The sequence below is a fragment of the Lepisosteus oculatus genome, unplaced genomic scaffold, assembly GCF_040954835.1.
Source record: "Lepisosteus oculatus isolate fLepOcu1 unplaced genomic scaffold, fLepOcu1.hap2 HAP2_SCAFFOLD_60, whole genome shotgun sequence".
Taxonomy (NCBI): Eukaryota; Metazoa; Chordata; class Actinopteri; order Semionotiformes; family Lepisosteidae; genus Lepisosteus; species Lepisosteus oculatus.
This window is the reverse complement of record NW_027168149.1, coordinates 158,346-182,683: the sequence shown is the minus strand read 5'-3', so window position 1 is coordinate 182,683 and position 24,338 is coordinate 158,346. Positions and strand designations below refer to the sequence as shown.

The window sequence follows — 24,338 nt, the reverse complement described above, 5'->3', positions numbered from 1 at the left end:
GAAAGGAATGCATTTTCATAAGAAAGATAATACCGATATGCATGTGATAATCTTCCTTATATCATGTAGTGCGTCATTTGGACACTTTGTGGGCTTGAAATACAAAGAAAATCATGTTCTATGGTACAAGATAAATACAAAACTTAAGCTTTTATTTTAATTAGATTTGTTTATAAAGCATAAGCATTCATTTATTACATTAATATATGTGAAAATAACATTTTAGCATCATATGTTTAGTATATTTAGTCCCTAATGCCGAAAGAAATGATCATTTGTTTAACATGCACGGGTCTGTCTCAAAGGATGCAGTACTCCTGAAGGGTCTCAAACCCTACATTTCAGATGCCTAGCTGTATCCCTCACATGTAGCACCTCAGAATGACTTCTAACCTTACCTGTGGTGTATTAAGTCCCTATTGCTCAATGCACGGTGTACATACTGCATACATGTGTCTTGAGAATGAGGAATGGGCCCCTGAGACAGTCATTTGCCTGTTTCACAAACAGGGACCTGGACCTAGACCTGGCCCGTACGGGGCTCAAACCTGCGACCTTGGCGTTATTAGCACCACGCTCTAACCAACTGAGCTAACCAGCCTCACGACAGTGCTCCTCTCTGTGCTGCAAAAAATCAAACTCAGGGAATTTCTTTTGTCCTCCTTTGAATAGAAAGCCGTGTAATTCAGTGTACGGGCTTTCTCGTGCAGTTTCATGGTTCTTGTAACCCAAATCCTACACTGGCCTGAAGTGCCCCCCCATTTCACAGCATTTTTCAGCTGATTTAAAATGTACCTAAAGGAGAAGCATTATTGAAGACCATCAATTACCAAGAGCTTTTGTCAAAGGTTTTGGTGGTCATTTTGAATGACCACAGAGCGCTGTGACCTCAGTTTTACATCTCATCCAAAAGACAGCGCCCTTTTACAACACAGCATCTCCGTCACTATACTGGGGCATTGGGACCCGCACAGACCTCAGGGTGAGCGCCCCCCCGCCGGCACCATTAACACCGCTTCCAGCTGGAAGCTTTGTTTTTCCCTGTAGCTCACCCTCATCCAGGTACTGACCTGGCTCACACCTGCTTAGCTTCAGTGGGTTTTCAGTTGCGAGTTGCAATGGGATGCAAGTGATGGAGCCGCTCGCTGCAAAAGCCACTGCATTGGCTGGGAATCGAACCCGAGCCTCCCGCGTGGCAGGCGAGAATTCTACCACTGAACCACCAATGCTCAGTGCCTGGGCCTTCAAAAAAGACGCTTTTTTGGTGCTCTGTGCAAAACGCATCGACATCTGCTTCCAGCTGCAAAATGCCATTTGCAGACACTGAAGAACTTATTTCCAAGGCAGCGGGTACAAGCGATTGGGTGTTTTAGAACCACCAGGAACAGCAAAGAGGCGCTCTTCTTTGCTTGTGCCGAAACACACCGACTGAAGGCGGACAACGTAGTCGGCAGGATTGGAACCTGTGCGGGGAGACCCCAATGGATTTCTAGTCCATCGCCTTAACCACTCAGCCACGACTACAGAAAGCCCCACCGCCGCTGCATTCTTGCTACAATCTTACCTGGATCGCGAGGCGCCGGCGGAAGCCTATTTCAAAGTCGTTCTCCGTTTCAAAAAAACATTTCCAAAATACAAGCCTTGCAGACAGACACGCCTCAGAGGACTTAAGGGTGGCTTCATGTCGGAATGATAAAGTCTCCCCGTCCGGACATGAAAATGCCACTTTGTTACACACAAAAAAAGAATCAACAACAGAGAAATGCCCACAAGCATTTGAAAAGCCGCACCACGTCGCACTTGAAATAGCTCTTACATTAGTGGTAGACGCAGGAATCGCCTTTTTATTTACGCTTTTACCAACGCGATGGAAAGCAAAACAAAGCAAAGCAGAGCAAAACAAAACGAACAAACGAAAACCCTCACGTCCTGCACTTGCATATAACGCCGTTACGTGCCCAAGCGGTATTGTACGTCATCCTAGCACTGCACCCCGGGTCGTACGGTATATTGGAACGAGCACACGCCACGAATCGTCTCGAATCACTCCCTACAGCTGTAAGGCGCCTTGAAGCGTGCACCCCCAACATTCTTCTTTGCGCATCTGTGAAAGGTAAACTCTTGAGCAAACTCTGAACCAGCTCTAAGGAAACTAATCCGATTAGACGTTACTTTGACTCATCTTCTTACGCTCAGTGCCGGATTGCTCAAACTCCAGCTAGGGTTAGGGTTAGCATTCCCACGCTACTTAGACACTTTGTTTACGCTCAGTGCTGGATTTTGGGAACTTCAGGACGAGTGGGAATTTTCTCCTATCTGTCCATTCTGTTTTGTTTTGGAGACTCTTGGCTGCCTATGTTGTTCAGTGCAGCGTGAAGGAAACATTTTCCAAAACTGTGTCAGCTCAAAAGTTGTAAGAAAACCTCTCCAGGTGCTTTAACTCTCTTCATTTTTGTCATTTAATGTGATACTCGATGTATAACTGGAGCCTCACATATGCAAATGGTGAGGCTCCAGTTCGACACCCAGTTCGACACCACTTTACAGTATATGACAAAAGCATGGCAGACTGTGCCGGACCAGCTGGTAACTTCCGCTTATTTTGACCATATTAAACATTGGAAATCTTCCCACTTGCATTTGTGACACTTGATTTTGGCTCCACCTAAGACACTCTTAAATCTTCAAACACTTTTCTCTTCTCCCGCAACACACTTGTCTGTCGGCACTATGTGGCAGCGTTGCATGACAACCCATCTCACCACGGAAAGGAACCTAACAGCTCTGGTAAGAGAGTAGAATTACCTGAAGAACTGCTTTCCATGGAAGCAGGTCCCAGCGATGTAGCATTTTTATAGTACCAGGAAAGGAGAAGCTGCACTTCGCCTTTGCCGCACAGGCACAAGGTGACGTGCGGCAGACGCCGTAGTCGGCAGGATTCGAACCTGAGCAGGGAGTCCCCAATGGATTTCAAGTCCATCGCCTTAACTACTCGGCCACGACTACAGCGAGCTCGCCACCGCCGCATTCCTCCTATAATCTAACACGGAGTGCGAGGTGGCTGCGGAAACTTTATTAAAGTCGCTCTCCGTTAAAAAAAAAATACCTTTCACAAGATACATGCCGGCAGACAGACACGCCTCAGAGGGTTTAAGGCTGGCTTCACGTTCAAATGATAAAGTCTCCCCGTCCGGATGTCAAAATGCAACTTTGGCAGACAGAAAAAACATCAACAAACCACAAATGTGGACAAGGATTTTACAAGCTGCACCACACTGCACTTTCAAAAGCATTTACATTCGTGTTAGACGCAGGAATTGTCTTTGTTTTGCGCGCTTACGAACGCCATAGAAAACGAAACAAAACAAAAGCCCTCAGCTCCTGCACTTGATTATAATGCCGTTACGTGTCGAAGCAGGAATTTACGTCATCTTACCACTGCAACATGGGGAATAGAGGGAAATGAACACACGCTACGAATCGTCTCAATCACTCCCTAGAGTCGTAAGGCACATTGAAGGGTGCACCCCCATCATTAATCGTTGGGCCTCTGTAAAAGGAAAGCTGTTGAGCAGTCTTTGAAACAGCTCGGATGAAACACTTGATTGCTTCCATGTGCATCTGGAGCCCACTTCTTATTTTCACTTCACGCCGCCCAAAGCATTTCTAAAACAGGAGATTCGCGTTTGGGAATGCGCCCTGCCCTACAAATAAAACAGGTCTACGGGTCTGAAACCTGCTCCACGGAAAACAGTTCTGTTGCGCTTTTGATCCAAGGGAGATTCTCTGTTCTTGCTTTTTGATGACATAACACCCAAAGGGGCTTCTTTGGAGCTGGATTCCAACCAGCATCCTAAAGTTTCTTGGCGGTATCCTTTACAGTCCTCTGTTCGGTCGACAAGGAACAGAAGGGGGCAGCTTTCCTCACACATACAGTGCAATGTACTGTAGTGTTCCCGTTCATTGAATTCGCAGTTCTGCATCAGACCTCAAACTCGTTTCCTTAGCTTGGATTTAAGCCACGAAGCAGGCTTATACTGTATAAACGTCTAGAGGAATCACAAACTATTTGAGAGGCCATCATCCCAGGGGGAACTGACAAAGTCTATCCCTAAACACCTAGCGCAGTCTCTCGAGAGACTGTCAAAAATCGCTTTCTCCGTTTGTGCTGCAAGTAAGTGAAAACGCGGTCTCAACCCAGAGCCACTTGGCAGCAGCGGCACGTAAATACTGTTACTACCACTGCTCGATACCAACGTTAGCCTACTATACCATGTTCAGCCACCGCTAGAAAATGTAAGGCTCTAGTACTGGAGCAAACAACAGGAGAGCCAACGTCAAACGTAGAGAGCGACAAGGATGGGATTCAAACCCATGCGTGCAGAGCACAATGGATTAGCAGTCCATCACCTTAACCACTCAGCCACCTCGTCGATGAAACTGGGCTGTCCAGACATGGGTTGGCGCGCTCCAGATGATCTTTTTCTTTTTTTTCCCTCGTACTCGAGGGTCCTTTTCCTGTTCCACATGCGATTTCAACATTTTCCTTGGGAGATGTCAAGCCAGCAAGCCACTGCTGTGGTTCAGTGGCCAGTGTGGAGTTCAGTGGCCCTGTTGTACACAGAAAGCACATTGAGCTCCTTGGACATGAAAAGTTCCAGATAAAAGCCATTTGTCATCCTTTCTCTTGGTGTCGATGTTGCTATTGTATGTAAAGGTGGCAACTTGCTCAGCGAGCAGGCGGAGCACACACCGAATGCAGATGTGTCTGAGTGGTGTGTCCAAGTGGCTGCAAAAGGACAACACTACCGGGGCGCCGTTGCTTAGTTGGTTAAAGCGCTTGTCTCTTAAACAGGAGATCCTGAGTCCGAATCCCAGTGGTGCCTTGTTTGTTCTGTCTTCTCGAACAGAACTGGTCCTTACAGACAACCGCCTACGGCTAGACTTAATTAAATGCAAGTATTCATTTCCTGTCTTTAACGCGACTTGTTTTTCTTAAAATGGATGGAACTTGCAAAACATGAAATACAAACATTGCTAATCAGCGCTAGCGGCTGGCAAAAAAAAGAAGTCAGCAATGTTTTTTTTTCTTTAACCTTAACCCTGCTAATGGAGAAGAGTTAAACGACCGAGTCTATGCAGCTTAAACGGTGCTCACGTCGGGTTCTTAGCTGAAAGGGTGGTAAATCATGCTCACCCCAGTCCTTAATCTTTTAAAAGGATACAAAATTGAACCTAGTCGCCACATCACATACATCCTGTTCAACGATAAAAAGGTGACATCTATCCTCGATCCAGAGTAAATCCCACGATGAGGGCATATTTTTTTCCACTTTACCATGAGTCGGGCTCAGCTGCACAGAGGCGAGAGCAGAGCAATGAGGTCACGGGGACAGGGGAGTCACACGCTGGCGGTTTAAACACGCGGAAGAAAACTGAGGGATCCACAGTATGTGGACCCTCTGTGCGCCATCAGTCCGCACTCCGGACTCTGAATCCTGCCATCCAAGTTAAGATCTCGGCGGAACCTGAGGCGCAGTTCCTTCTTAAAACGTAATCTGGTGAGCATTTCTAGAATCGTACTTGTATAGATGCAGCCTTTAATGTGTTGCTAGGTTAAAATTGATGACTTCTTGAACTTCAGTATTCAACTGCCCTCTTGATTTCGGATTTAATTTCTTTATTACAGGGGCGCTTTTATGAAGACAGAGTCATGTTCAGGTACTTTGCTTGATGGAGGAAGCATATTTCGGACTCTGTGATCTGCTCACCTGGAAAGGTCTGCTGTACTACTACAAGAGAGAAGTAGAGTCTGGAAGAATGGACAATTTTATGATGCTTTGGAAGATAATGTTTTCTTTTTCTTTGAAATCGAAATGAATCAGAATATCAGTGCAAAAGACAAACTCTTGGTTTGGTTTAAAGAGATATGGTTTTAAAACAGACAAAATGTAGAAAACAGGTGTTTCTCACTTTTGGAAAAGAATGGACCGGGGGTAATATTTTACTAGGTGCAGTGCTGATCTCGCTGGGTTACAGTCCTGCAGTGTCACAGCAGGGCCAGTGACGCAATGGCTAACGCGTCTGACTACGGATCAGGAGATTGCAGGTTTGACTCCTGCCTGGGTCAGGTCGTTTTTAAACGCATCGGGTTACTCCCTAAGTAGTCTGTGCTACTTACTGCATTGTAATCGTACCCAGTAAGAGATTTCCTTCATGTAAATGAACTGCACCTGACAGCTTTAGAAAAACACCTGGGCTCAGTACGGTGCTGAGAGCTTAGCGTTGCTGTTCTAATTAGCACGCACTGCATCGGCTATGAGCCCGAACTTTTCAATTATTCCGATCAGTAAGTCAACACGTAGTCCACATGAACGGTAGAAATATTCTCTTGTCTGTCTCTTGTTTGTATAGAACTGAATGTCCCTGACAATGTACTGTTAGTTTTAATTGAAGAACGGCATTTGTGTTCAAATATACCAGACAAGTTTATATAACTGCTCATGCGACACTCAGTTGTAATTAGTCAAGAAATAAAGTCGAACAACAGCTGCGAGTTTGATTCTGAACGTATGAGATTGCAGCGCCTTTTACTTCCATTAACAAATGATAGAGATTCGAAGAGAGATCCTTCAGACCAGCAAGCAAACCCACGGCTTTTTCGGTTTTCTATCTAGGCAACGTTGGTGTCTGCAATAGCATACATGAAAGCGTGATGCAATTTCTGTGGCTACATTTGTTGCACGTCATGCACAGTAAGAGTGTTTCTAACACCAAATAAAAAGTCAACAATTAGCGATCACGCCTTCTCCTCAGTTAACCCACTGAAACCCTTGCTGTTAACAGTTCTTTACTGCGTGCTTTACCAGCACCTACATATCGTGTCGGTTCTTTCAGCTTTATTCATTAGGTTTTCAAAGGCATAAGTAGAGCACCAGAGGTGCGAACGCAAAATGTGTGGTTATCTGAAGAATTGCTTCCCATGGCAGCGGGTCCAAGTGATTTCGCGTTGTTATAGTACCAGGAAAGGAGAAGCGGCACTTCGCTTCTGCCGCGCAGGCACAAGGCGACGTGCGGCAGACGCCGGAGTCGGCAGGTTTCGAACCTGCGCGGGGAAGCCCCAACGCATTTCGAGTCCATCGCCTTAACCACTCGGCCATGACAAAAGTGAGCTCGCTGCCGCCGCATTCCTCCTATAATATAACACGGAGTGCGAGGTGGCTGCGGAAACCTTTTTAAAGTTGCTCTCCGTTAAAAAAAATACCTTTCACAAGATTTGTGCCGGCAGACAGACACGCCTCAGAGGGTTTAAGGCTGGCTTCACGTTCAAATGATAAAGTCCCCCAGTCCGGATGTCAAAATGCAACTTTGGCAGACAGAAAAAACATCAACAAACCAAAAATGTGGACAAGGATTTTACAAGCTGCACCACACTGCACTTTCAAAAGCATTTACATTCGTGTTAGACGCAGGAATTGCCTTTGATTTGCGCGCTTACGAACGCCATGGAAAACGAAACAAAACTAAAGCCCTCAGCTCCTGCACTTGATTATAATCCCGTTACGTGTCGAAGCAGGAATTTACGTTACATTGGTGTTAGCAGTGGGATGGGATAGCCCTTCGCCGGGGACGGCGATTTAAGCGGGGGAGAGTGTAACGCTTACGGCCGACAGGCACTGTGTAAGAGCCGGCGTACCAGAGCAGGTGACGTCGCCGCCCTTCCCTGTGATAGCAGGACTACAGCTACTGGGCTGTTGAGAGATCTCTCTTTAGCTCACGGGGCTAGGTCGCTGCAGAGAGACGCGGAAGTCCCGGGTTCGAGCCTCCAGTCGGGATGGGGCCGACCAGATGCGGCAAGGGCGCCCGCCTGAGCCCCCGTTGCGTTACATCTCTATTCCCCGTGTTGCATGTGATCTTATCTTTATCTAAGTCATAATAATTAATAAAGAGAGTCTGATTTAACAAACAACACACGCCCAACATTTGACATTGCTGTTTCTTTATTGACCAAATGGTTTAAACAATCAAGGTCATTGATGGAAAAAGTACGTGAACCCTTATATTAAGGAGCTAGTGGAACCTCCTTTATGACAAAAACCTCAACCCCCACTTTCTGTAGCGGCTGGTCAGACCTGAGCAGCGGTTAGGAGGTATTTTGGCCTATTCCTCTATGCAAAACTGTTTCAGTTCATGTATATTTTTGGGATGTCTTGCGCTGAACGGCCTGCTTCAGATCACGCCACAGCACTTCAATGGGATTGGGGTCAGGACTCTTACTTGGCCATCCCAAAATACGGAATTTCTTCTGTTTCAGCCACTCTGTTGTTGATGTACTCCTTTGTTTTTGTCATGCTGCATGACCCAGCGTCTTTCGAGTTTTAGATCACAGGCAGACACCCTGACATTCTGCTGTAGATTTTCCTGATACATCTTGGAATTCATCGGTCCCTCGATGATTGCAAGCCGTACAGCCTCCGCTATGCTTCCCAGGTGGGATGAGGTTTTGGAGTTGGTATGCAGTGTTTTGTTATCTCCAAACATAACGCTGTGCACATTTACCAACAAGTACCCTACCCTACCATTTTGTATATAGTATTCTCCGGTTTTATCTCTTGTGTATATAGTGATTCTGAATTTCCTTCTCTGGTTGTATATAGCCTGTGCTTGTGATATTCTTGTTGATAGTATTGCTCTTATTTTTTTTTAATTGTGTAGGGCGTCAGGAGCCGCCCTTGAAGGGGGGGGGTACTGTCACGCCCGACATCCCTCCCTAGAGGGCGCTCCACTGCTCCCATTATTGTTTGTGTGATTTAGTTCTCCAGGTGTACCCTTTTAGTGTTATTATTTAAAGACTAGCTCCTCCAGTCCTCGGGGCTCATCATTAGGGTAAGATGTCGCGAGGCCCGCCTAGCACCAGGAAACCCTACATCCGTCTCCTGAGGGCAGAGGCCTCATCCCCGACGCCTCCCGTTTCCTGAGCCCGGGGTCTGGAGGATCTCGCCCCGTCACCCTTGGACCTCCATGTTTCGTTTGTCTGTGTGCTCCCCCCTCCCGGGGATTTTAACTTTGTCGCGTTCCAGGATGGATTTCCAGTTTATGGACTTTCGGACCGTGCTTTGACCTGCCCTTGGACCCGTTTGGATTTGGATGCCGTTTTGTCTTCCCCATACACTGTCTCACGGACTGTCACTATTATTTTGTGCACTATTAAACCCCTGTGTGTTCCTTTTTACCACGCCTCCTGTTTTCTCCAGCTCTTACTGCATCGCATAGGGTCTTCTATAAGATCTGACACGGATTCCAGTCCGTGTCCGTTACAGGACCTATAATTAGTATGATGAATGTATCGCTTGCGTCAGGCGTTGTACCTGATCAATTTAAGGTAGCGGTTGTTAGACCGCTCCTTAAGAAGTCAAATTTGGATCCACAAGTTCTTAACAACTACAGGCCTGTCTCAAAGGTCCAATTTCAATCTAAAGGTCTTGGGAGAATAGTTGTTGCCCAACGTCAATCGTATCTGGATCCAAATAATATACTTGAGAAATTTCAGTCTGGTTTCTGAAACTGCATTAACAAGAGTCGTAAATGATATTCTCTTAGCTACTGATGCGGGGAATGCAACAGTGCTTGTGCTTCTAGATCTTAGAGCTGCCTTTGACACGGTTGACCTCTCTGTTTTGTTACACAGGCTTGAGTTTGAGGTTGGCTTTTCTGGAACCGTCCTTCAGTGGTTTACTTCACATTTTACTCATCGTTTTCATTATGTTCAAATATCTAATAATTGTACTGCTTCATCAATGTCACCAGTTCAATTTGGGGTACCAGAAGATCAGTGCTGGGACCAATATTGCTCTCTCTCTCTACATGCTGCTGCTAGGTAGGATAATATGAAAAAATAATATGAACTTTCATTCATATGCTGATGACACTCAAATAAACATTTTGTTTACACCAAACGACAACTCTTCTATTATCAGTTTAGTTAAATGCATTAAGGAAGGAAATACTTGGATGTGTGAAAACTTTTTGTTACTCAACTCTGAGAAAAATGAGGATCTGTTGATCGGAGGCAACAATACTGATAGGACTACTATAACTTCAGCACTTAACTCAGAGGATTTAAACATTTGCCTCAAAAAGACAGCACGTAACCTAGGCGGCATATTAGACACAAGGCTCTTAACAACTTGCATTGTTAAGTGCCTTGGGACAACCTTGTTGTGAAAGGCGCTATATAGAAATACATTGATTTGAATTGAATTGACAATGTAAAATGTTGTGTGTGTTGTTTGTTAAACAAGACTGTCTTTATTTATCAAAAAATAAAGGAATTTGCTAGGAATGCAAACGTTAGGTTGCGCTTCTTCATGCTGCATCGTCGGCATGAGTGGAGCTTTTTAAACGTCTGTACTTACTGTGCCCCATAAGAAATCGTTTGTCCCCGTTCAAAAGAGATTGTGCGATGTCCTGCAGTGTTCGCAAAGCAAACCTTTGACAGTTTGAAAAGAGGAATTTATTCTTCTTCCTGTGCGTGCAGTAGTTACAAAGTTGAACGTCTTTACACGATTTGCTGCAGTTTTCAGTGGGCGGGCTTTGTCAGATGGCTTGGAAAAACGCACTGTGTTTCGGCTCGGGAAACATCATGAGAAGTGTCCTGCATGTTTTCTGTGTATAGCTGTCTTTTAACGCATACAGAATTCATTCGAAATCATTGATTTCTCCAATTAACAAGGGTCCCTTAAAAGATTAGTCAAAGTAACGTCTAATCGGATTAGTTTCCTTAGAGCTGGTTCAGAGTTTGCTCAAGAGTTTACCTTTCACAGATGCGCAAAGAAGAATGTTGGGGGTGCATGCTTCAAGGTGCCTTACAGCTGTAGGGAGTGATTCGAGACGATTCGTGGCGTGTGCTCGTTCCCATATACCGTACGCCCCGGGGTGCAGTGCTAGGATGACGTACAATACCGCTTGGGCAAGTAACGGCGTTATATGCAAGTGCGGGACGTGAGGGTTTTCGTTTGTTCATTTTGTTTTGCTCTGCTTTGCTTTGTTTCGTGGTCAAGAGGCGTAAGGTAAGTCGTAATTCAGGGAGAACACTGGTGGCAAACAGTCCGAGGTGAGAGGCGAGGTCCAAAGTCGAAAAGGCAGAAGAGGAGTCCAATATCCAGAATAAACGAGGTAATGGAAAAAACGCCAGGTAGAGCTCTCAAGGAGTAGACTCAATACCAGCGGGAAGCAGGTAAAGATGGTAAAAATAGCACTGCGTACCGCACGGTGGAGTGTGTGCAGGTGGGTTAACTCGTGCGGCGGCCTTTGTTAATAATCACCCGCTGCTGGTGCTGTTTAGATTGCTTAAGAGTTGGTCTTTACTGCCTGGCGGTCATGACAAGCTCCCCTTTAAGCTGTGGTTTAGTTTTGCATTCATGTGTTTCTAGAGCAGTTATTTATGGGGGTGGGTGGGTCTTTCACAGAGGCTCAGGACAAATCCCCTGCATGAAAGTCTACTGTGTGCGTTCAAGCAGTCACAGGTCAAGAGCCAGGCAGGAGGACAATGGACAGAAGAAGCAACGAACTAAAAATAAAAGAACGAATATGAAAAAGCCACCATCTTTTTCTTTTTGACATTTTCCGACTTTCATGCAAGCCAGGACAAAGTTGCTCGTAGCTACTTGTGGATTCAAATACTCTATCGAGTGCTTTGATGAGTTTTTGCAATTTGATTGTCGTCCTGTCAGCCTGTTTCTGTTTTTTTTTTCAATCTAGTGATGGAAAGTAAGAGGGAAATGATGGAGCAATCAATAACCGCTCCGGAAAAATGGCAGAAAGAAATGGCCCGTCACTAAGGACATTTGCGAAGCAGAGGAGTGACATCACCACAAAGGCGACTTATTCTGCTGATCGTTTTGGTGAATAATGATTGAGGCGTGTTAAGAGAAAGGTAGCTGCGTCAGCATGCTTAGGCTGCAAAGGATAAAGCAAAGGTTTACTCCATGCTGAAAAGAGAAGAAAAGAAGCACAACGTTTCGGCTGTGGAGCCTTCTGCGCCATCTTCTTTAGCGAGAAGGTGATGATGTTTACATTGGAAAAACTGAGACACGCATACTGGAGGGGCTTGAACCACCAACTTTTCAGCACCACAGAGTCTGACAGTCTTTTGTGCACCCTACATTTGCAGGTTTATGGTCAAAGAAAACAATCACTAGCGCTTCTTGCAGCCGGCAATCTTTTTCCACTGACAACCAAGAAATGGATTTCATCTTTCACAAGCTGTATGGATTTCTTCAAAAACAAGTTATTCCAGAAAGGAAATGAATTCTTGCATTAAACTGAACCAAGCTGTACATGTTTGTCTGAAATGAGACATGCGGCACAACAAGACACGGAGAGAGGCACCGCTGGTATTCAGACCCAGGATCGCCTGCTTACTAGGCAGGCACTTTAAGCCACTAGGGAACAGCGCCAGCAGAGCACCGCGCTTTTACAGACACTTGGACACATCTGCGTTCGGTGTGCACTTAACCTGCTCTCTGAGCCCGTTGCCTCCGTCCCATTTAATAGCAGAACTGACGCCAAGAGAAATGATGAGAAATGGCATTTATCTGGCACTTCTCATGTCCAAGGAGCTCAATGCCCTTGACACCTCCCCAAGGCGACAGAGCTGTGCATTCTTTGGCGACAACATTTTTCTTTTGTTTTATTTCTATACTTATTGATAGAATAAAAACGATATGTCATGTACTGTAAGGGAAATGTCTCTTTTCATGGGGAAAGCTAGCACCAGCAAATGTTGTGTTTAGAAGAAGTGATTTAACATGACACGTGACCTAATTTACCGGAGCAAAAGCTCACCCAGCAAGCCCTGCTTTACTTCTACAGGAGAGAAGTACTGTAGAGTCTGCAAGATGTTCAGCTGGGTAGCTACATCAGCATGCCTCGGCTGCAAAGGAACAAGTAATTGGTTTATTGCATGCTGAAAAGAGAAGAACGGAAACACAGCGTTTCGGCCGTGAGATCTTCTCACACCTGAAGAAGCCTCACACCTGTAAAAGGCTCCATGGTTTTCTTTCTTCTCTTTTCAACATGGAATACACCTATTGTCTGCAAGATGTGACAATTTCACGGTGTTTTGGAAGAAAACCTTTTTTCTTTGAATTCAAAATCAATCAGAATTTCAGCACGACACACCAACACTTTTTCTGTTTTAAGGAGATGATATTTTAAACCTGATAAAAATAGTAGGAAACACAAGTTTCTTGCTGTGAAAATTTAGATGGGGAAGTGTACTACTGGTAGCAGTGTAGAGCTCTCTGTGGTGGAGTGCAAGCGCATGTTCTATGGGCCAGTGGCGTAATGGATAACGCGTCTGACTTCGGGTCAGAAGATTGTAGGTTTGAGTCCTGCCTGGCTCGTGAGGCTTTTAAACCTCTACGGGTTCCTCGGTAACAGGTTGCCGTCATGTATATGAACTATAGAAAAGCATCTGCCACAACACGTAAATTAGCACGCAAGTGCGGGCTAGTTAACACAGAACTGTATGGAGATCATCTCCAGCTCCGAGCTCAATTGCAATGAAAAAACATGCAGAACAGAACTGGAGAGCAGCTGAATTTGTGCTCAGTAGGGTGGGGAGGACTCAGCATTGCTATTGTTCTAATTGGCATGAACAGCAGGGGATCTGAATCAGAACATGTCAGTTAGTTCGATCATTGCGTCAATATGTAGGCCACGTTAATACAGAATTATTACTTTGTCTGTCTCGTCTTTGTATATAGCTGAATGTCCCTGACAATTTCATGTTAGTTTTTAAGAACGACATTGGTGCTAATATATACATATATAGCATATAAGGAACACGTAAAAGTTGAGTCCATGCTGAAAAGATAAGAAAACCGCCACAACGTTTCATCTTGGAATAAATCTTTACTTGTTGTTTTGCAGCCTACCCATTCTGACCTAACTCCTCCCTTGAAATTCCCTAACAGATAAGGGTACGTAACGGCTCATGCGATGCTCAGTTGCAATTTGTCCCAAAACAAACAAGAACAGCAGCTGAGGGTTTGAGTTTGAACATGCACTGTATTAAAGCAGCTTTTATTTCCATTGATAAATGCTAGATATTCCTACAGAGATTCTCCAGGTAGTAAGCGATTCCTGTTTCTGTTTCTATTTCTGTTTCATATATATATACAGTATATATACAGTATTGTACTATTATTATATAATTTGTTACACTGTGGCTGTGTTGTGTGTGTTAAGCTGCTGTTGCACTGCAATTTCCCTCACGGGATCAATAAAGTATCTATCTATAAGAAGACATTACCAACAACGACCACAAGATGGAGATATTGTCCAAAGAGGCAAGAAGGGCAAAGCCGCGATAAGGTAAAATCATTTTTTGTAAGAGATTGCTGTCAGAATGCACATCCGTATCCCAAACAGAATCTCTAGTAAAATATGATCATTTGTGAAACAGGCAAATGAGTGTCTACTACAATATGATTGCTACAGATGCAGCCATTCAAAATTCGCGGGCGTACGCTGTACGCAGTCTACCACAAGTTACCGGTATATACCGCGAGTTACCGGTAAATACCGCTAGCAAAATAATAGTATCCGGAATTTCCGCAAGGTGGAGCTAATAAAGCTCAACTTCTCATGTTTGAGCTGTAGCCATCAAAGTCTTTAATGAAGATATTACTAATAGTATTAATAATAAATGACCTTGGACAAGCTGTAAACTCAAAGTATTGCCCTGGTCCACATTATTTTTTTCATTGACCGTCTTTGTAAAAGTAACACCACAGCATTTCGCAATCACGCATTTTTTTCCAATCATGCAAAGTACAGTAATTTTTGAGAATCGATTCACCATGCCTTTCACATGCTCATAAAAGAGGTTGATTTAGGAACATAAACATATTACCGTATGCAAACTGTACTGTATACAGTTTGTATATGTATATGTATATGTATATTTAATGTCTTAACTGTGCCCGTTTAAGTATTGAATATTTATATGGAATTTTACCACTGAAGGGAAATCTTAGTGCCTGAGCATAAAAAGAATAGGAGCATGCTGCAACGCGTGTGAAGGCCATAAACGATATTAATTTTGGAACATAAACATACAGTATATGGCTGGTCTCGGTACTTTAAAGAAAACATACACGAAACATGGTTTCATTATGACCAGAATCGGTCTTGAGATATTTTTAACTTGATTTACAGTATTTGAGAGGTATGTCTTGACACCGATACTACGTAAATACTCCTCAAGTATATGTTTCTAGGTTTATATTATGCATTTCATACGGTCAAATTGCTTTTGAGCAACTGATAAGAAGCGCGAAACGGTATGCCCAGGGCGTTTTAGTTTTCGTTTTGTTTTAATGCAGTGCAGTGGATTGATTAGAGATATCAAGTACATACAAGTCATTTTTTAAGTGTTGTAGTTCGTCTTGTAAAAATGGTACGAGTACATCATCTGTCAACAATTACACAGGTTCTGTTTCCATATTGCGGTTTTTGGTTACGTAATATTATTTTCTAATTTCACGTTGTGAATATATGATTTGGGCAAACAGAGCCGCAAAGAAGTACATTATGGGTTGTTGTTGTTTTTTTGCAGTTTTATCTAAAATAAGCGATGCTTAAACCTTTGTCTGATTCTTGTGAAACTATCCACACGACAGTTACCTAGGAGTTGACTTCAGTGATGTCATTGATGGGATGTTTCTAAAAATCCATCCTCTGTAAAACATCTTCTCTAGTTGGTCTGCATATGTATTCGCTAATGAAGCTGTGTGTTCTGAGCCTGGTTCTCTACATTTCTGTATGAACCAGCTTAGAGGGCTAAAGACAGCTTGTGTTTAAATTGAGTGTAAGGTAATTTATGCTTCTAAAGTCATGGTCAGCATTTATTATTGTACTGTGCTGTAAACTTCTTCTGTGCCTAATTACATTATTTTATAGTCGATAATGTTTCTGTAGTGCTTTTTCAGCCCTCAGCATGTGTCTGTGCTGGTGGTGCTGTGGGTTAGGTTCCTGACTCCTATGTCACATGGTCTGTGGTTGAATCTCATGGAACTATGACTTTAATTTTTAACAAACATTTCTTTGAAAAAATGAAACATTTCCCTTGGTCAGAGATTAAATAAAACCTCACTCGCATCAAAACAAATTTATATTTCTAAATATCACAACATGATCGAATTTACGTCTTTTTAATAACAATGAATAGTCACCTATGCGTTACAAAATAAACATTTATATTGATTTGAATCGCGTTTTGATTTAAATCGTAAACGCGTGTTTAAATATATGTGTTTAAAGGCGATATACTGTATAAAAGCGCTGATTCTTATGGAACGTACACCATGCAATCGCGTATCTAAGGAAAATTGCAGTATAACTTTGTTCATGCACAAACAGTGGCATGTTACATTATAATTTGGGTGTCTCCTCTTGCCAGAAAGCTCTAAATTGCATTTTGAGTGCGGTTTTTGACTTTTTCTAAATTGCAACCCATAAATAAAGCTGATACAGTTTAGACTTACTGTATTCTAAACTGTATTACAACATCACATTGGACAATGCAACTTAAATTGCAAAAATGCACTTGGAATCTGTCCAAGCCCTACTACGAAAATTATTTAAACTGCGACACTTATCATTCATCTTTAAATAAACTTTATTTTATATAGCGTTTTAAGCGAATCGGTAATTAGATTGCTCATAAACCTAATCGCTTTTTCTACATAAACACAGTGTGATTGCTCTCTGAAAATGCTTTTTTCTTTATATTTAGGCTCAGATTTCAACTATAGATCGTATTATTATAAACTTTCTTGGAAAAATGTCTTTTATGTAAACCATGTTTGCTATTAATTCATTTAGGGCTAAAATACGTTCATTGTCTTCCAATCGAGTCGAGTTGACATTGGAAGCTTGCCACGCCGGGACTGTTACACCAACCCATTAGCATGTTGAAGTGATTTCATTGAGGAGGCCATCTACTAGTTAACACTGTACTTCCTACTTTGAAAATACCTGTGAAATTGGTTTAATTCATCACAGCCAGCACTCCGGCAGAGAGGGGGGTTGTACTCGTTAATGTCTGATGACATACAAGTGGAAAGATTACAGATTTTAATCGTCTTTTTTCTGAACCAGGGAAAATCTGATCATGTTTCTCTATAACAATAATAAAAAACTTTATTTAAAATTATTTTACATATCCCGCTTGCACATCGCATGACTTTAATAAATCTATTCTTTATTAATACTAAATAAATAATACTAAAAATACTACAGCAAAGAGGTCACTTGATTTTTGGAATAATTCCAAATAGCACAATGATCCACTGGCATCCCTGAAGTCTGTTTAGTGCATAATCTTCCAAATACAATCACTAAGCAATTATAAGAATTATACCATCCTATTTCTTTGTGATGTCCTGTAAAAACTAAACCTATTTTTATAAGGCTTTTACTCAAAAGATTTCCAAACACACAAGCATTTGTGAAGTACTATAGTATTTCTAAAGGTTACTGGTACAACATCAATCATTAAAGCTTAACAATAAAGTTTAGATTGCTGACTATGGACTAACTACATTAACTAACTGCAATGCAACAGTATACATTTTACAAGAATATCTGGTTGAATTCTTGCATTTGTAGCCATTTTAATGCGAGAGAAATAAGCCAATTTAATTATTTCACAAAAAATAATGTAATATAAAATGGATGTTTTTAACTTTATTGTAGTGTTTTAGAAACTAATATGTCTTCAAAAATGGTTGTTTTTCACTCCTAGGAATGAAAGCTGTTGTTATATAATGTTTATTTTCAAATTTTGAAAAATCAAAGGATTCTAGCTTTCTCCCCTTGCAGGCATCGGACACAGAGAACCTCATGGTTTTCCTAAAAATCATTTTTTATGTTCCCTGGTGTTCCAAACTTAGTTTTAATCAATTTTAATTTGTTATTATGTTAAAAACAGGGTAATAAATTTCTAATTGGACTATAAATAATGTCATATTGTCTGCTATAAAACTGATGTTTTCAACTCTATTGTAGAGATTCTAGAATCAACTAATAGAGAATTGAAATAAAAAAAGGGCATAAGAAAACATTACCAACAACGACCACAAGATGGAGATATTGTCTAGACATTACCAACAACGACCACAAGATGGAGATATTGTCCAAAGAGGCAAGAAGGGCAAAGCCGCGATAAGGTAAAATCATTTTTTGAAAGAGATTGCTGTCAGAATGCACAACTGAATCCCAAACAGAATCTCTAGTCAAATATGATCATTTGTGAAACAGGCAAATGAGTCTCTCAGGTGCCCATTGCTCATTTTCAGACACATTTATGCAATACTTTCACCATGTGTTGAGCAATAGGGATTAAAGATACCAGAGGTAAGGTTTAAAAGTGATTCTGAGGTGCAACACATCAGCGATACAGCTAGGCATCTGAAATGCGGGGTTTGAGAGCCCTTCAGGGAACACCATACCCTAAAGGTACCAGAAGTCCACTAGTATAAGCATTAAGTAGTATAAGCATTAAGTCACTGTCACCCCTGTTACCCCTGATTGCTACATATCTTCATTTCTTTGGTTTTTAAGGAGTAAGAGTGCAGGGGGTCTAAATCTGCGATCCAGTGTGTTGAAGTATTTCACAACACTACCTGTAGCCCGTATGGAAATAAATACTAATTCTGATTTATTCCTCTGGGCATGTACCAATAAATCACTGAGCATATATATATATATCACTGTGTTGAAGCTAGAGACCTGTATGTAATATTATGGTGCTAAAATGTCATTTTCACATATATTAATGTAATAAATGATTGCTTATGCTTAATAAACAAATCTAATTAAAATAAAAGCTTAAGTTTTGTATTTGTCTTGTACCATAGAACATGATTTTCTTTGTATTTCAAGCCCACAAAGTGTCCAAATGATGCACGACATGATATAAGGAAGATTATCACATGCATATCGGTATTATCTTTCTCATGAAAATGCATTCCTTTCATTACCTTTTAATTTTTAAAATGAACTCAAGTTGTGTATAATGTAATAATTTAAGTAGAATAGATTCTAATAATATAATGATCCAGTGTGTTGCACTACTTCACTGCTTCACTGTTCTATGCCGTCTGGAAATAAATCCTCAGACTGCTTACTGCCCTGGGCTTGTACCAATAAATTACAGGAGCACATCTATATATCACTGCGTTGAAGCAGGAGACACACAATCACTGCAAACACATCCTAAATACAGTGTTCCAGCACCTTTGACCTCATCCAGAACGTATCATTTCTTGAAAGGGATTGCTGTCCGAATGCACATCTGAATCCCAAACAGAATCTCTAGTAAAATACGATCATTTGTGAAACAGGCAAATGACTGTCTCAGGGGCCCATTCCTCATTCTCAAGACACATGTATGCAGTACGTACACCATGCATTGAGCAATAGGGATTAAAGACACCACAGGTAAGGTTAGAAGTCATTCTGACTATATTCTAAAATATTGGACTCATATTCTTATGATGGCAGACATGATGCTGCGTTTAAAACCGGGGTTAATGGACATTATATGACTGTCAATTCTGTTTTGTTTTGGAGACTCTTGGCTGCCTATATGGTACAGTGCAGCGTGAAGGAAACATTTTCCAAAACTGTGTCAGCTCAAAAGTTGTAAGATAACCTCTCCAGCTGCTTTAACTCTCTTCATTTTTGTCATTTAATTGTCTGTCGGCACTATGTGGCAGCGTTGCATGATAACCCATCTCACCACGGAAAGGAACCTAACAGCTTTGGTAAGAGAGGAGAAAAGGACCTGGCCAGTAAGGGGTTCGAACCCGCAACTCTGGCATTATTAGCACGATGCTCTAACCAACTGAGCTAACCGGCCTCACAACAGTGGTCCTCTCTGTGCAGCGCCTTTTACTTCCATTGACAAATGATAGCGATTCGAAGAGAGATCCTTCAGACCAGCAAGCAAACCCACGGCTATTTCGGTTTTCTATCTAGGCAACGTTGGTGTCTGCAATAGCATACATGAAAGCGTGATGCAATTTCTGTGGCTACATTTGTTGCACGTCATGCACAGTAAGAGTGTTTCTAACACCAAATAAAAAGTCAACAATTAGCGATCACGCCTTCTCCTCAGTTAACCCACTGAAACCCTTGCTGTTAACAGTTCTTTACTGCGTGCTTTAAGAGCACCTACATATCGTGTCGGTTCTTTCAGCTTTATTCATTAGGTTTTCAAAAGCATAAGTAGAGCACAAGAGGCGCGAACGCAAGATGTGTGGTTATCTGAAGAACTCATTTCCATGGCAGCGGGGCCAAGTGATTTAGCGTATTTATAGCACCAGGAAAGGAGAAGCAGCACTTCGCCTTTTCCCGCCTAGTAAGCAGGCGATCCTGGGTCTGAATACCAGCGGTGCCTCTCTCCGTGTCTTGTTGTGCCAAATGTATCATTTCAGACAAACATGTACAGCTTGGTTCAGTTTAATGCAAGAATTCATTTCCTTTCTGGAATAACTTGTTTTTGAAGAAATCCATACAGCTTGTGAAAGATGAAATCCATTTCTTGGTTGTCAGTGGAAAAAGATTGCCGGCTGCAAGAAGCGCAAGTGATTGTTTTCTTTGACCATAAACCTGCAAATGTAGGGAGCACAAGCAGCCGTCAGTCTCTGTGGCGCAATCGGTTAGCGCGTTCGGCTGTTAACCGAAAGGTTAGTGGTTCAAGCCCACCCAGGGACGCATGTCTCCGTTTTTCCAATGTAAACAGCATCACCGCTAAAGAAGATGGCGCAGAAGGCTCCACAGTCGAAACGTTGTGCTTCTTTTCTTCTCTTTTCAGCATGGAGTAAACCTTTGCTTGATCCTTTGCAGCCTACGCATGCTGACACAGCTACCTTTCTCTTAACGCGCCTCAATCATTATTCACCAAAACCATCAGCAGAATGTGTCGCCTTTGTGGTGATGTCACTCCTCTGCTTCACAAATATCCTTAGTGACGGACCATTTCTTTCTGCCATTTTTCCGGAGCGGTTATTGATTGCTCCATCATTTCCCTCATACTTTCCATCCCTAGATTGAAAAAAAAAAAAACAGAAACAGGCTGACAGGACGACAATCAAATTGCAAAAACTCATCAAAGCACTCGATAGAGTATTTGAATCCACAAGTAGCTACGAGCAACTTTGTCCTGGCTTGCATGAAAGTCGGAAAATGTCAAAAAGAAAAAGATGGTGGCTTTTTCATATCTGTTCTTTTATTTTTAGTTCGTTGGCTCTTCTGTCCATTGTCCTCCTGCCTGGCTCTTGACCTGTGACTGTCTGAACGCACACATTAGACTTTCAGGCGGGGGATTTGTCCTGAGCCTCTGTGAAAGACCCACCCACCCCCATAAATAACTGCTCTAGAAACACATGAATGCAAAACTAAACCACAGCTTAAAGAGGAGCTCCAACTCAGTGCCATACTAATGTAAACGAAGTAATACTAAGACATGTTCTTATGGATTTGTCTTACCTTGAGATATGTAATTGGATTTCAGGATTAACTTCCTCATTCAATGTAGTGGTGATTCTTTGCCTGGTCAGTACCTGGGTGGGAGACCTCCAGCGAACAATTAAGCTTGCTGCTGGAAGTGGTGTTAAGAGACTCTTAGGATCTTCCAGAGGCGTCTGTCCAATAGCACTAGTTGCCTTAGAGCTGGCTCAAACATTGCTCAAGAGTCTACCTTTCACAGATGCGCAAAGATGAATGATGGGGGTGCACGCTTCAAGGAGCCTTCCAACTGTAGGGACCGATTAGAGACGATCCGTAGCATGTGTTCGTTTCCATATACGCCCCGTGTCTCAACGGTAGGACAGAGTCAAATACTGCCTCGACACGTAACAGCGTTATATTAAACCGCAGGACTTGAGGGCTGTTTTGTTTGAATGTTCAAGGCATTGGTAAGAGCGTAGGTCAAGGGCCATTGGTGCATCTCCTGTAACTGGAGTAAAAATGCTATTCAAAGTGCAGTGACTAAAATCGTCGTCCACATGTCTCCGTTGTTGATTGCTTTCTGTCTAAGAACGTTCTGTTTTCATGTCCGAACGGGGAGACTTTATCATTCCAACTTGAAGCCACCCTTAAGTCCTCTGAGGTGTGTGTGTGTGTGTGTGTGTGTGTGTGTGTGTGTGTGTGTGTGTGTGTGTGTGTGTGTGTGTGTGTGTGTGTGTGTGTGTGTGTGCTTGCACGTATGGCGTAAAAGGTTTCTTAAACGGAGAGCGAACTTGAAAAAAGTTGCCTCCGCTGCCGCCGCCGCCTCGCACTCCCTGTTCGATTGTAGCAAGAAGGCAGCGGCCGCGGCGCTTGCTGTAGTCGTGGCCGAGTGGTTAAGGTGACGGACTTGAAATCCGTTGGGGTCTCCCCGCGCAGGTTCAAATCCTGCCGACTACGGCGTCCTTTGCATTTGGTTGCGTGCGTGCGTGTAAAAGGACCAGCGCCGTTTCGTTTTCGCTGGGACCTTTAACACTCTAAATCGCCTGGACCCGCAGCCTGTGAAATCGATTCTCAGCACCCACGAAGGACGCTTTGCCGCTGGACACAGATAACGATGCTTTTCTGCAACGAGCTTTCCAGCTGAATTTTCTCGACAGCTCCGTACTGAACCTGTTCTCCATTGCAACATAGCGGAGGCTCGTCACGTCTATAGCAAGGCTGTGTAGGACCGCATACGCCACAGTGACTTGTACACAGACCACATGAAAGGCAAGCAAAATACACTTTTAAAATTCCAAAGACTCACAAGGTCAGAGAAACAGCGATGACCTGAACAGATCTGTTACAGAAGTCTAGGTTGACCTTTTTAGAGCTGTAATTGCATTTTTGTTTAATAGAAGATCAAATCTACTCGCATGTACCAGCACCTTACAGTTTATTGATGTTAATTCTGTTTAAGTAATAAGATTGCTAACGATGTTGGGCTTTAGCCGGTGTTTTTTAGAACAAATTGCTTACACTTCTGTAAGGAATACGCAGTACGTGCCTTTGTCAGTCATTGCTCACCATACCTGTAACTTTCTTATCTAACTCACTTCCTCAAATGGTGAAGGTCCACAAACATAAATGAAAAAAAACCCTTGTTGTAGATGAGGTGCACAAAAAAGCAGCCCCTGATAGTGTATAACACATTTATACTATTGCAGAGTCACATGTAACATATATATGTATATACTGTATATATATATGAAACAGAAATAGAAACAGAAACAGGAATCGCTTACTCACCTGGAGAATCTCTGTAGGAATATCTAGCATTTATCAATGGAAATAAAAGCTGCTTTAATACAGTGCATGTTCAAACTCAAACCCTCAGCTGCTGTTCTTGTTTGTTTTGGGACAAATTGCAACTGAGCATCGCATGAGCCGTTACGTATCCTTATCTGTTAGGGAATTTCAAGGGAGGAGTTAGGTCAGAATGGGTAGGCTGCAAAACAACAAGTAAAGATTTATTCCAAGATGAAACGTTGTGGCGGTTTTCTTATCTTTTCAGCATGGACTCAACTTTTACGTGTTCCTTATATGCTATATATGTATATATTAGCACCAATGTCGTTCTTAAAAACTAACATGAAATTGTCAGGGACATTCAGCTATATACAAAGACGAGACAGACAAAGTAATAATTCTGTATTAACATGGCCTACATACTGACGCAATGATCGAACTAACTGACATGTTCTGATTCAGATCCCCTGCAGTTCATGCCAATTAGAACAATAGCAATGCTGAGTCCTCCCCACCCTACTGAGCACAAATTCAGCTGCTCTCCAGTTCTGTTCTGCATGTTTTTTCATTGCAATTGAGCTCGGAGCTGGAGATGATCTCCATACAGTTCTGTGTTCACTCGCCCGCACTTGCGTGCTAATTTACGGGTTGTGGCAAATGCTTTTCTATAGTTCATGTACATGACGGCAACCTGTTACCAAGGAACCTGAGAGGTTTAAAAGCCTCACGAGCACACGTGTCAGACATGGAGAGCGACGAGGATGGGATTCAAATCCATGCGTGCAGAACACAATGGATAAGCAGTCCATCGCCTTAACCACTTGGCCACCTCATCGACGAAAGTGGGCTGTCCGGACATGAGTTGGCGCGCTCCAGATGCTCTTTTTCTTTTTTTTCCCTCGTACTCAAGGGTCATTTTCCTGTTCCACATGCGATTTCAACATTTTCCTTGGGAGATGTCAAGCCAGCAAGCCACTGCTGTGGTTCAGTGGCCCTGTTGTACACAGAAAGCACATTGAGCTCCT

At 42.7% G+C, this 24,338-nt stretch overlaps 4 non-coding genes across 4 annotated transcripts; 2 read left to right on the top strand and 2 right to left on the bottom strand.

Moving 5' to 3' along the window:
- Window positions 1-2,924: 2,924 nt before the first annotated feature.
- Window positions 2,925-3,006, bottom strand: trnas-uga (transfer RNA serine (anticodon UGA)). Its single transcript has one exon. It is a non-coding gene; the product is annotated as a tRNA-Ser (tRNA).
- A 1,345-nt stretch (window positions 3,007-4,351) lies between these two features.
- On the bottom strand, window positions 4,352-4,433 carry trnas-gcu (transfer RNA serine (anticodon GCU)). Its single transcript has one exon. It is a non-coding gene; the product is annotated as a tRNA-Ser (tRNA).
- Window positions 4,434-20,716: 16,283 nt separating this feature from the next.
- On the top strand, window positions 20,717-20,790 carry trnan-guu (transfer RNA asparagine (anticodon GUU)). The gene has a single exon. It is a non-coding gene; the product is annotated as a tRNA-Asn (tRNA).
- A 1,610-nt stretch (window positions 20,791-22,400) lies between these two features.
- Window positions 22,401-22,482, top strand: trnas-uga (transfer RNA serine (anticodon UGA)). The gene has a single exon. It is a non-coding gene; the product is annotated as a tRNA-Ser (tRNA).
- Window positions 22,483-24,338: the final 1,856 nt, after the last annotated feature.